This window comes from Neoarius graeffei, chromosome 9 (assembly GCF_027579695.1).
Source record: "Neoarius graeffei isolate fNeoGra1 chromosome 9, fNeoGra1.pri, whole genome shotgun sequence".
NCBI classification, from domain to species: domain Eukaryota; kingdom Metazoa; phylum Chordata; class Actinopteri; order Siluriformes; family Ariidae; genus Neoarius; species Neoarius graeffei.
In genome coordinates this window covers 46,017,925-46,027,390 of record NC_083577.1, presented here as the reverse complement: position 1 = coordinate 46,027,390, position 9,466 = coordinate 46,017,925, and the positions used below count along the sequence as shown (strand labels likewise).

The following is a 9,466-nucleotide window of genomic DNA, read 5'->3' as shown; positions in this document are numbered from 1 at the left end:
TGATTTCTTTTTTAGGTAGCTATGCTAGATGCCTAGTCAACACTTCTGTACACCACAGATTCCCAACCTGGGTCTTGGAGTACTTCTGTCCTGCACTTTTCAGTGTTTTCCCTGCTTTAACGCACCCACTTGGTGTAACGCACCCACTACTCCTAACATTTCATCAGTTATAATTTCATCAGTTATAATGGTGAAGCTGGAGGGCCGAGCACGCTTAACCGGTTACAGAAACACCCATAGAAGCTCTTACTCATCTTAGACTAGAGAAATAGAAATTTCAATATCAGAAATAGAAATAGAAATATCGAAGACAATGTATAATGTGAGAGTTGATCAAGTTGTTCATCTTTTACCTGGATATGTGAATATGGTGTACTTTTAAAATGATTTAAAGTAAATAATTGGACTCTAAGTTGTAAAGCTTGAGGTTCACTAAATGCAGCTATCCATACTCAAATGATAAGAGGCATATGCTTGAGGGTACCACCTCAGCAACAAGGCAAAGTACAGTTTAGTACCCTTTTTTCTGAAAGTGTTCCTTATTGACCATTTCTTCCTCTCAAATTCTTTGTTTTTGCATTTTCCCAAGTATACTTAGGACATCTTTAATAAATATTCAACCCAACAAATGTGACGATGCTCCACAGTCAAACACATCATTCAGAATAATTTACAGAAAGCTTCGTAACCTTATCTACAGTAGTAAACCCGCTTCAGCTCATCAGTTTGGCCAACTTTTTTTTTTTAAACATATGAATCCATTCAAGGGATAAACAGGGATTAGAAAGCTTCCACCATAACACTTTAGCTAAGTGATCGTTATGTCCCAAAGACAAACACTGACCAGCCTTTAGCCATCTCCATCAGCTGCTGCACAATGACATCAGACCACATGAACCCAAGACAAGACAAGAACAAGAAGCCTTTATTTATCGCATGTGCACTCAAGCACAGACTCAAGCACAGTGAAATTCCTCCTCTGCATTTAACCCATCTGAAGCAGTGAGCGCACACACACATACCCAGAGCAGTGGGCAGCTATGCTACAGCACCCAGGGAGCAGTTGGGGGTTAGGTGCCTTGCTCAAGGGCACTTCAGCTATGATACAAAGGGAGGGGGAAATGCTTTTCATTCAATCCCTCACGGGTTTCCTGCCAATCCTGGGAATCGAACCAACAACCCTTGGGTCCAAGGCTGCTTTTCCCCAATCGTATAAAGACAGAAGGTGTGCCATATTGGAAAGCAAAGCATCACATAAAAATATAATCCGAGTTGAAATATAGGCAACAAGTCTGAAATATACACTATGTGTAAGATGCACAAATATGCAAAAATAAATAAAATAAATTACTGCTGTGGGGCAGCACGGTGGTGTAGTTGTTAGCACTGTCGCCTCACAGCAAGAAGGTCCAGGTTTGAGCCCAGTGGCTGGCGAGGGCCTTTCTGTGTGAAGTTTGCATGTTCTCCCCGTGTTTGCGTGGGTTTCCTCCGGGTGCTCCGGTTTCCCCCACAGTCCAAAGACATGCAGGTTAGGTTAACTGGTGGCTCTAAATTGACTGTAGGTGTGAGTGTGAATGGTTGTTTGTCTCTGTGTCAGCCCTGTGATGACCTGGCGACTTGTCCAGGGTGTACCCCGCCTTTCGCCCATAGTCAGCTGGGATAGGCTCCAGCTTGCCTGCGACCCTGTAGAACAGGATAAAGCAGCTAGAGATAATGAGATGAGATGAAATTACTGCTGTCTCTCCGCTGCAAACAGGTTTGCAATAGGAAGACTTCTATCCTTACAGCTCGTGTGTTTTAGTTACACGTGGATTTTACTAGGAGGTCAAAATGTGTCCAGGTCCACATCACTGTCCTGCTGGAAACGTGCCAGAGAGGGTACAAGTTCAAGACAGAAAAGAAAATGTATCAAGAGCGCCATCCAGTGATTGTTAACTTAAACACAGAGTTCAGAGTGAGATGTTTGACAGAGGAAAGCATTCGAGCTCCACTTGTTAGTGTTCAAAGTATATTTCTGTCACATTGTAGGGAAAACATAGGAAACATGTATTTGTTAGTTCTCACAAAGCTTGTTAAAAAAAGTGACTACTTCTGAGTGAAAGAGCCCGTTTTTGTTGTCTTGTTTCCTTGACATCATTTCCCCCAGTACAACTCTGCCCTCTGCTGTCCAAATATTAACACTACAACAAGTTTTTTCCTTTTCTGCTCTGTCCCTCAGAACTGTATGGAAGCCCGTTTCTGCCACTTGAAGAAAAAAAAAATGAAGTCACATAATATTACGTCATAATGATGAGAACGTCTCTCATAATTATGACTTAAATAATTATCAAATGTTCTCATTATTATGACTGCCTCTCATAGTTATGACTCATGTCTATTTCATAACAATGAGAATAAGCTATTTTCCCCAAAATATGACTTACTATCTTATTATGAGATAGTAAATGATTATTATGAGATACTAGATAGGATCTTGATATTATGCCAAGTCGTTATGAGACAGGATTCCATTTTGAGATAGTATTTCATAATTATGACTTGCTAAGTCGAGATAGGATCTCAATTATGAGACAAAGTAAATTCTCACTGTTATGATAATGTCATTATGAGAACACCCCCATTATTATGGTGGTGGAAAAGGGCTTCCATACAGCTGAGACTCTCAACGCGAGCTATACTTATTCAGCTATGTATTATAAAAACAGACTCTCCTTTCAGATTACTTTTTTTTCTTGCATCAGATATTAATACATTTCAGAGCACCACTGAAATATCCATCTTAGTCTGATCAGCTGGCTGGGTTGGTCAAACAGGTATGGTCAAACATCTTGGCTGGCTGGTAAGCTGCTTTTCAAACTCCCATATTATTTGACTAAACTTGACAAAATAGGGCCTAAATGTGAGGTTTTCGAATTACATTAGTGCTGTATTATTTTCTTAAGAATAACTTATGATGTAGCATTAGTAGTTATCATTCAGAATCTGGGTCCTTTCAACCAGCACTTACCAGCTGGAGTAGATGGTCTGCCAGTTTGACCAGCTTTACCTGTATTTTGGCAGATGACAGCATGTGATATATGTTATTGGACACATTGAGAAGTAAGAAAGGAGAGTCTGAACATCAATTTTAGCTCCAGAAGGAGCTGGAAACTAGTCAGAACTGCATTTAATTACTTGACTCGAATCCTGGACAAACAGAAATAGTATAAATTACTTTATATACATTAGCAATGAGGTCTGGGAAACCTGGTTCGTATGCAACAAATGTCTTTCGTTCTTACTGGAAAACCGGTTGTGGAGGTCCCTGTCGACCCCTGCTGTAAGGTTATGAACAACATGCATACAATATTACTGTGATCCAAAATTGACTGATCTAATGAACAAATTAATAGATCAGTTACTGAACAAAAGAAACTTCCACGAAATGTGAAAAGGTTCATGAAGAATAGAAAATGTTCACTAAAAATCAATACATTCTGCAACAAGCACTTCTCAGCCTGAGCCAAACGAACACAAAAACACACTCACTTACTTGGTAGTTGATTTATTGATGACATGTCACAGCTCCCAAAGAGATTTATTTTCAGTTAAACTATTTCCACCACAGAAATGGTCCTGAGAAGCTTATTTCCTCTTTATGGAGTAAGCTATATTTTTAGCTAATGTAGCCTGCTTTTCAACAGCACCAAAAACTAAGGATAAACTAGGTGTTGGTGCTGTTTAAAAAAAAATAAATAAATAAAATAAAAAGGTTGCAGATGCTATCAGTCTCAGGAGTTGATCTCAAGATACAGAGAAGTGTCATTTCCTTAAATGGGCTTCCACTTGGTTTCCTCATGCTTCTTCTCGTGGGAGAAATATGGGAAATTTGACAGGACACAAAATAGCAAAAGGAAAGAAAAAGCTGTTGATAAGCAAATGTTGTCAGATGCCAGCAACTGTTTTCATCCTATTAGCTTGCAATCACTTTTCTCTGAAGCTGCATGGAGACAACTACTAACTTCCCATTTTTGTCAAGTAGGTCAACCAGATGTTCGTGTCCCAGCACAAAACACCCTACAATAAAAAAGACATATCCTCGAGTTTTAATTCCATCTTCTTGCTTTTTTTTTTTTTTGCGAATCCTCCTACACCCTCCGTTTCCTACGTTCTTCCTGCTCTGTGATGACAGGCATCAAATATTCCCTGAGGACACCAGTCACTTTTCCACTCCTGTAGTCGCATTAGTCCATTAGTATTCCCTACGGAGGGCAGATGAACATTTAGGAGACGACTCCAGCACTACATCCAACTTTGAGAGATGAAAATGAGGGGAAAAAAAGAAGAAGAAGAAAAAAAAAACCCAGGTCCTCTGACTCCAAAAAAGGGAGGGAGGAGAGTTAAACGTTAGCTCCAAATCACAGACCCATTGCTGGAATGTCAAAAAAAAAAATGTGAGAAGTGAGGGAATCGGAAATGCAGGGGGGGGGGGGGGGGGGACAGTGAGGGCAAGAAAGAAGATAAGAAAAAGATGAAAAGGATGAAAAGAAATCAGAGATAACAAGACTGGGAGCTTACAAGTGAAGAGAAGCACTCACTGAGCAAGCTGTTTATAAAGTCCAGGAGTAATCCATCCCTCCTCATGCACAGAGCCATAGCACTGCCTTCTAGCCTCTCCACAGCATGAATATATTACTATGCACACAATGACACTGCTTATTGTTTATGAATTACTGGCCTCCCCGCCAACAAAGGCTATTTTCATAAGAAAACTAATTCATTTCAGTTCCTATTTGATTAGAGGCAGAGGAAAAGAAGCCCTTTGGTCAAAGCCCCAGAGGACTGTTTTTATTCAGTCCTTTTCAATAGGGCTTTAATGCTCTTCTTTTCAAAGCTGACGGGGAAAGGCTTTTAGAGTTAAACATTGACGAAAAATTATTGGGCGGCTGTTTTTTGTGCAATAACAAACCCTTTCAAAAGGACACTGAGCTCTTATCCATCCATCCGTCCCTCACTCTCCTTTCTCTTTCTTTTTGGCAAATTGTAAAGCCTGGAAATTAATGACAGACAGTAGCAAAAGAGGGAGAGAGCAAAAGAGGAAGACAAGCTCAGCCACAATGCATGTCAAATCTAAATGATCACAAGCTACTGAATAGACCCAGGGGAAGAAAGAAAAAGACAGGGTCTTGGAAGTGTGTGTGCACGCACGCCTGAGTGTGTGTGTGTGTGTGTGTGTGTATAGGTTGGTCAAAAGCTAATTGATTCAATGTCCACAGAGTCCTGCTGTCCCTTTCACTCAGGCCTTCAAAGACAGCTATTATAGTTCACGGTCAGTAACAGCAGAGGTATTAATACCTGAAACTTAAGAGTCAAACAGAGCAAAGTCACACTCTACAGGTGTTACTACTGTAGCATTGTCTTAAACTGTCTACTCCTCAGTCTATATCCTTAGTCTTTACTAACTCTAACTGAAGCTAAAGACTAGAACAACAACTGGAAAAAAAAATGGTCCACTGCTCAGAAAAGAAGTGAGCGTATCATGCAATTTCCTTTTTAATAACGTTCTTGTTATACAGTATGATGTAAGAGACAGTTGTCTTGTGAATAATACAAGCACACCAATGAAAGCAACGACACTCATCTAAACTGAATAAAGTTTTTAAAAATGCAAAAGAAAAGATGAGAACAAAAAAAATGAAAAGGCCAACCTGGCATTTATCTGCAGGTTTTATCTACACACTAAAGGATAAATCGGGATAAATCAGGGCTTCCATTTTATCAGGATGGCATTATGCCCCTTTGTATTTATGCAGGAATATTTAACAGGAGACAAAAGGTGACTTTCTCCTCATTCATCCACGAACAAGGCAATGCTGGCATTCTGAAAAGGCTGACATTTGAGCTTTTTGCCAACACCAGCAAAATTATATCCTTTCCATTGTAAATCAATGAAGTAGAATCATCGCCCACAAAGGGCCTAGATTGCCTTGTCAGTGTAATAGGTCCTGGTGTATGCACAACCTTCATCCTGCACTGCTGTACAGGGAAACGAGACAAAGGCACAAAATCATCCTCATCATTGGTCTCCCCTTCATGAACTAAGTGTAGAAATTCCACTGGGTTAAACTCCGGTATTACTTTTACACTCTTGTCATACTTTGCAGCTCAACAGTGACACCTGATTGAAATAAAATATAAAATGTAATTGCAAAATAATGGGTGCTCCAGTATAGTACATTCTTTAACAACGCACAAAGGGTGTTCAAAGAAATCTTCAAATTAATCACCAAATTGTAAGAAAACATCTTTATTTACAGAATTTACAACGACAAAGGGAGTCGTGTGGAGGTGAAGCGTCATCAGTATACACACTGAAAGTGTTTTGGTGAGGTAATTCCTGTCCTGACTGTCCTCAATGAGCATTCACAGAACAATCAGCTCATACATAAGAATTTGACTCAGTAAGCGTTAAGTACAGCTACAAATAGTATAGAATCATGCTTCAAGGGCTAGTGGTAATTTATTCTATCCACATTCACTGGATATGAGCAATCGCACGCTCTGATTGGCTACTCTATTACTAGGCTATCAGCTCATATACCATGAGCAGAGAAAAACAAAATGGCAGAGCGTGTTGCTGAACCAACTGAGAATGAAATAAAAAATGTACTCGAAAACAAACCCCCAAAAATACAAAAAAAGCAACAAAATATGGAATAAAAGTATTTGACGGTAAAAATGTACAATTTTTATTTTTCAAGAATTATTATTATTATTATTATTATTATTATTATAGCATTTTTCACAAATTGCTACTATCGTTTCACCAGTTTGTTTACATTCTAAACGGAAATGATTTTGTCGGACGTTTTGTATAAAGTTTTTATTCATCAAATTTGCAAAAAATAAAAATGCTGTTTCTCAAAATCCAGTGAATGTGGATATAATAAAACAGTTATTCCACTCAATCTCGTCATACATGGCTTATAGCCAACTTGGCACTACGCACCTCGTTAGCTATCAGCTCATGTGTGACTCGATTTCATGGAATAACTGTTAAATAGCAAAAAACAAAATGCCAACATCTGCCCCTGCCCCCCCCCCAAAAAAAAGAAAGAAAAAAAAGAAAGAAAGACCCTCCATGGCATTAACCGGTTCATGAAAAGCCACAACAGAACATGCATTATAACATTTTAAAAGTTAATTCGTATTCATTATATAGTAGAGCGTGTTGAAACCTAGCCGAATGAGTCATTATAAAGTTAGTCTCAAGTCACTTGAAAATGGAGAGGGGAGAAAAAATACAGTTGGACATTTGGAATACATACCATTATACCATTATCTCTGTAATATTTACAAATTACACATGGAGTATCTTGAAACACAAGTTCACAGTTCACAAACAATCCAGAGCAGTAATATGTACAATTCTCAGTGAGGTTACCTATAACAGTATCGTAGCTGAAGTAAACCAGGAACAGTTCATGCAGAATTACAACCACTTCCCTTCTCGCATGGTTGCATGGTCATGTCAGTTGTAAGGTCCAAGTATTTCTTAGAAGAGAATTACACCTATTAGTTCATTTACACGATTCCACTGAGTAATGACCTGAAGTCAACTCTGTGCAGTGTAGATTAAAATGTAAAGAAGAATTGTGCAAATTTTATTAACTTTAATTTTCAAAAATAATTGCTCAATAACTAGTTGCATAAATAATAACAAGAATTAAGAGAGATGATTTTAAAATAAAGGTGTTTACTGTAACTGGTCATAAATAAATAATGCTGAAGCAATGTAGTGATGGTCTGCCTCTGACTTGTTTATATTTTGGGCCTTTTTTTTATTTTTAATTTCAGAGCTCAAAAGTACACTATACTGCAAAAGGTTTGTGGATACCTGACCATCACACACAAATGTGGCTCTTCTCCAAACTTCTCACAAAGCTGGAAGGACAATTGTATACAGTATCACTGTATGCTGTAGCATTAAAAATTTCCCTTCACTGTAACTAAGGGGCCCAAACCTGTTCCAGCTTGATAGCGTCTCATGCACAAAGAGAGCTCCATGAAGACATGGTTTTCCAAGGTTGGTGTGAAAGAACTCAGGTGGCCTACACAGAACCCTGACCTCAACCCACTGAATCAACCCCCTCACACCCAGCCCATCACCTGTTTAACCTGTTACCCTCTGAGAAGCGCTAAAGGTCAATCAAATCCCACACCACCAGACTTTCTAACAGTTTCTTCCCCGGGCCATACGTAACAGAAACTGACACCCCCCAATTCAATTCAATTCAATTCAGTTCACACACACACACACACACACACACACACACACACACACACACACACACACACACACACACACACTCCTTCACCTGCTCCAAGGACTATTGCACTATTTTAAGAACTTTTTCATTATCTCCTACTGCACATTTGAAAATGCCACCTATTTTTATATGTCGTTTTTCATTTTATTATTGTTTTAATTTAATGTATTATTTGTTTCTGTAAACTGTTTTGGGTAGAGCTCCCACAATTTCGTTGCACCCCACTGTGCAATGACAATAAAATGTCTGTTCTATTCCATTATGAATGTTACAGTCCAGCCCAGGGCTTCCAGGTTCTGAGCTGGGTTTTGCTCCTGATGACTTGTGTTGTATGTTGTCAGTTGCTCCACTCCATGTTTTACCCATGCCCTGCTCCGCTTGCTCCTGCTCTGGGGCCAGTCCTACCTGCTGGTTAATCAGCAACAGTACTTTAACTCAGTCTTGGGCTTCAGTCTTTCTGGTGTTATCTTCCTGCCTACACTAAGCCCTTGTTAAATATTTTTTTCAGGATTCCAGGTTCTGTGTGAGGGCCCCCTTTTATGTTTTTGGATTATAGACTTTTGCCTGATTGGAACTTTGGGTTCTGTTTTTGACCTGTGTGGCACTTTGCTCTGCCTTGGCCCTTTTGTCTGAGCCATAAACACTTAACTGTGCCTCAACTTCTGCTCTGACTGTGCAGTGACAGTGTGTGCCAGTATCTGCCCTTTTCCCTGTTACCACTAAGAATTTATATTTGTATTAAGACAGACTAGAGACATCCTGTTTTCAGAACTGTCTGAGTCTGCTTTTGGGTCCAAATCTGTTCACTTGGCCATAAGCCATGATACTGAAGACCTTTGGGGTGAACTGGCATGCTGGCTGCAGTCCTCCAGACACCAGGCCTTCTCACCCAACATCAGTGCCTGACCTCACTAATGCTCTTGCAGCTGAGCAAATCCCCACAGCCATGCTTCAAAATTTAGCAGAAAGGCTTCCCAGAAGAGTGGAGGTTATTACAGCAAGGGGGGATTAAATCTGGAATGGGATGTTCAAAAAGCACATACGAGTGTGACAGTCAGGAGTCCACAAACTTCTGGCCATACAATATACATCCTTGGTATAAAGCATCTGCATGTCAACTTCAGAGATTGCAGTGAGATACAAGTGCACTAATTACA

The 9,466-nt window shown here is 39.6% G+C and overlaps 1 protein-coding gene across 2 annotated transcripts in view; it reads right to left on the bottom strand.

Annotated features, from left to right (window-relative positions):
• Positions 1–6,270: 6,270 nt before the first annotated feature.
• arhgef7a (Rho guanine nucleotide exchange factor (GEF) 7a) overlaps positions 6,271–9,466 on the bottom strand; it is a 62,092-nt gene continuing 58,896 nt past the window's right edge. For both annotated transcript variants that reach the window (XM_060929628.1, XM_060929629.1), the window contains exon 22: positions 6,271–7,533. The gene's annotated coding sequence lies outside the window, so the exon portion shown is untranslated. The remainder of the gene's footprint in view (positions 7,534–9,466) is intronic.